The sequence below is a fragment of the Frankliniella occidentalis genome, unplaced genomic scaffold (genome assembly GCF_000697945.3).
Source record: "Frankliniella occidentalis isolate FOCC.00 unplaced genomic scaffold, Focc_3.1 Scaffold47, whole genome shotgun sequence".
Taxonomy (NCBI): Eukaryota; Metazoa; Arthropoda; class Insecta; order Thysanoptera; family Thripidae; genus Frankliniella; species Frankliniella occidentalis.
Window position 1 is genome coordinate 1,684,880 of NW_026267177.1, and position 3,315 is coordinate 1,688,194.

Genomic DNA, 3,315 nt, shown 5'->3' on the forward strand with positions numbered 1-3,315 from the left:
TTAGGCGGCGGCGGCGCCCGCCTGCCTGCAGTGCGCATCCTCAATGCCCCCCTCTGCTACCCCTTCCCCCTCGGACAGCCCAGTAATGCCTAGCGACAGTCCGACGCGCCGCCACGCCACGCCACGCGCATAGGCGCCATGCGGGGCCGGGCGGCCGGGCGCGACGCGGCGCCCTGGATGTCCTTCCGCACCCCCACCCCAGTCAGGAGGGGCGCCCGTCCGGCCCGGGGGGGCAGAGTGGCAGGTGGAGCGCACGATATATACACCGGGCGCAGCGCAAAGCGCCGCCGCTTCTGGCGCCAAAACAAAACGGACGCCGGGCCGGAAATAAAAACAGCGTAAAAAAAACTCTCCGGAGCGGCGCCAAATCAGCCCTGTCGGCGGCGGGGGGGATGATGTACTCGCGGGGCCGTCACGCGCCCGATTGACACCCGCGCTGCCGCTGCCGCAACCGCTGCCGCTGCCCGACCAATAAAATTATTCGATTTTCGACATGAATAATAAATTCCGTGTCCCGCAGAAAAAGTCAAACACGCACAGCACACGGCCCGCCGCCGCGCGCGGCCGAACAAAAAATATATCCGAATACATAGGGGCGCTCAGGAAGAGGGGCGGTGGCGGTGGATGTCGCTGTCGGTCGGCCTGAAGCGAGGGCCGCGGCGGGCCGCGGGGGCAGCTCGCCGTCACAACACAGGACGCCGCGGTGGCGCCGGCGGTGTGTGGACGGGACGGCGACGGCCCAGGAAGTTTGTTCTTGGCCCCGGGCCGGCGGCGAGCCAAAGTAGGCTCAAGTGGCCGGCCGCGGCCGCTGCACCCACCCACACACATACACACACACACGCGCGCGCATCCGGAGGCGAGGCTCGTGTCCAGCCGACGCGCCGCCAACCGTCACTTCGCCTTTCGGCCTGCTCTGTTAGTTCACCAGTCGACAGGTCATTTATTTCCAGGACGACGCCGCGCCTATCGGTAGTAGTACCTGATTGATGGAGACGGCGACGACGAGCGACGGAAGGGGTATCCGTTAAAATCCTCTCAGGCCAGAGCACGACGACGGCGTCCTGGGCACGACACACACACCAACACACACACACACACACACGCACACACAAGCACGCGCGGGCGAGGCGACGCTCGCTGTTCGCACGCGGCACGCACCGTAACGCTGCACAGCGAGACGAGACGTGCTCACTCGCCGAGGGTCGCGGCGACTGTGAGCTGCTGAGCTGAGCGAGGCGGCGGGCGGCGGCGCGCAGAGCGCGTAGCGTAGCGTCCGCGCCGGTCCTTCCCTCCCCCCAGCCCACAGAGGCCCAGCCCGGCTCGGCCCGGCTCGGCTCACACCGGCCGGCAGGTCTCATCGATGGTGGCCGAAACGAACACTAACTCGGCTGCTCCGATTCGCGCCCTCCCAACTCAGTGAGCTCATGACAACAACCCTGCAAAGCACCACGCTAACGGGCAACCGGTGAGACTTCGACCCTCTCCTCCTCTCGCTCGCACTCATCAAAGCTTGCCCCCCTTCTCCCCTTCCTCCTTCACCCCGCAACAGGCTGCCACTGAACGTAAAACGAATAGGGTACTCATGGTCACTCTGCGCACGACCGAACGACGACCGGTATGAGAAATTGCCGAGACCATAAATAAACCGCCGACAAGTACACCGCGCATTTCCTCTCCAAACATAAAGACGTATCGTTGGAAAGGGCTCTGTTGTTGTCGCCGATACGACCTCCCGGCTGGCGCCCATATCGACACACGCCGCGCTCCGCTCGGCTCCCAATTTTATCTCGCGGCCGACATGAGGGCCGCGGTCGCCGTGTCAATCAGTAACGACCAATTTTTCATATGGGGGCCCGACAGAAGTGACAAGGGCATGAGAATAAGAAAGGCGCCCGACGATTGGGGGAAAGGGGGGGCGAGGGGCAGGGGCGGATAAAGGTCGCGGGGTGCAGAAGTTTTGTGGAAGGGCAATGCCTTAATGAGTGGCGAGATAACAGCCGTCACAACAGCGAGCGAGCCCTCCGCGCGACCACCACCACGCCCCGCCCCGCCACACCCCGTCCCGCCACGCCCCGCCTCGGCCGCAGATGCATTAGTGCCCCTTTCATGGGTTCCACACCTTATTCTTCGCCGGCTGGCCCTCTCCGCTCCTGCTCCGCTCCCCCAGTGACTCGCCCCGCCTTTCTTTGTCGCCCTGACGCATTGTCGCCCGCCAGGCGGCTCCGGCTGCCCTCCGCACGCCCGACAGCCAGTTTGCTTAGCCCTCCCAGGGGGGGGGGGGATCAATTATCCAGGTGATGACTCTCTACCTCCCAGGTTTTCTCTCCGCTCCCCCCCAACCAAGTCCCTTCCACTTCCGGGCCAACCTCGGACTTTACGACAGGGGGCGGGCGGTTCCAGTTGAGGACAGTTTTCAAACCGGAGAAGGGGGGCCAGAAAAGAGGGAGGGGACGTGGGGCGAGCAGCTGAACTGTTCAATGACTCTCTCCCTCTCTCTCTCCCTCTCTCTCTCCCTCTCTCTTCTATCCTCGGGCCCTTCACGCAGATGTACTCCTGATTGATTTATTGAGCAAAGGGACCGCCACATATGAAGACAAGGGCGGCTCCCGAGCAGCAGCGCCTTGGCCGGCGGAGGCTGCGCGCCGACAATGGGGGGGTCACGAGAGTGACAAGGCCCGCACGCCCGCCGCCCCACATGGCAACACTAAGATATGAGAAATTTGCGTGCAACAGGCCGCATGGCGCGCTCGTTGGGGAGGGAAGGCGGATGACGACACGGAAATTGACTTTTTCAACGATCGGAAGCATAAAATCCGGGCGGGCAGGCGGCGTGCCTCGCACACAACCACTTTATGACGTGGCCCAGGACCCATTGTGGAGATTAAAAAGGCGGGCGCAGCGCGCGGCGCGGCCGGCTACTGGTCACTCTCTGATACGACGTGCCACCCATTCCCGCTCTAAACCACGCGACGAATGACGCCCGATGTTCGTCCTTTCATTGCCGTTTTAATTTTTCTTTCCATTTCTACGACCCCGCTGGCAGCACGCAACGCGCGCGGTGGCGCCAGGACGGTTGCTGCGCCGGCTGCGCCTTCGCGCCGCGGTCCTGCTGTTCGCCTCGGCCGGCTATATGAGCGTGAGAAGACCCCCGACGCACCGCGTTAGCGAGCAGGTGTGAAGCGCACAGCGTGGCACAGCGTGGCACAGGGCGGCATTCATCCGAGCAAGAGACAGAGAGAGGAGGGCATTCTCCTCGAGCGCTAACAGACACGTCGACCGCCCGCGTGCTTGCGCCTCCTGTGCCGTTACGACTTC

General features: G+C 63.7%; 1 protein-coding gene across 2 annotated transcripts in view; it reads right to left on the reverse strand.

Annotated features, from left to right (window-relative positions):
- Positions 1-3,315, reverse strand: part of LOC113207890 (connectin) — a 277,611-nt gene that overhangs the window by 138,421 nt on the left and 135,875 nt on the right. Inside the window, exon 1 of one of the 2 annotated variants that reach the window (XM_026424633.2) lies at positions 980-1,227. The exons of the other annotated variant lie outside the window; for it this stretch is intronic. The gene's annotated coding sequence lies outside the window, so the exon portion shown is untranslated. Of the gene's footprint in view, positions 1-979; positions 1,228-3,315 lie in introns of those variants that run through there. 2 annotated transcript variants of the gene reach the window in all.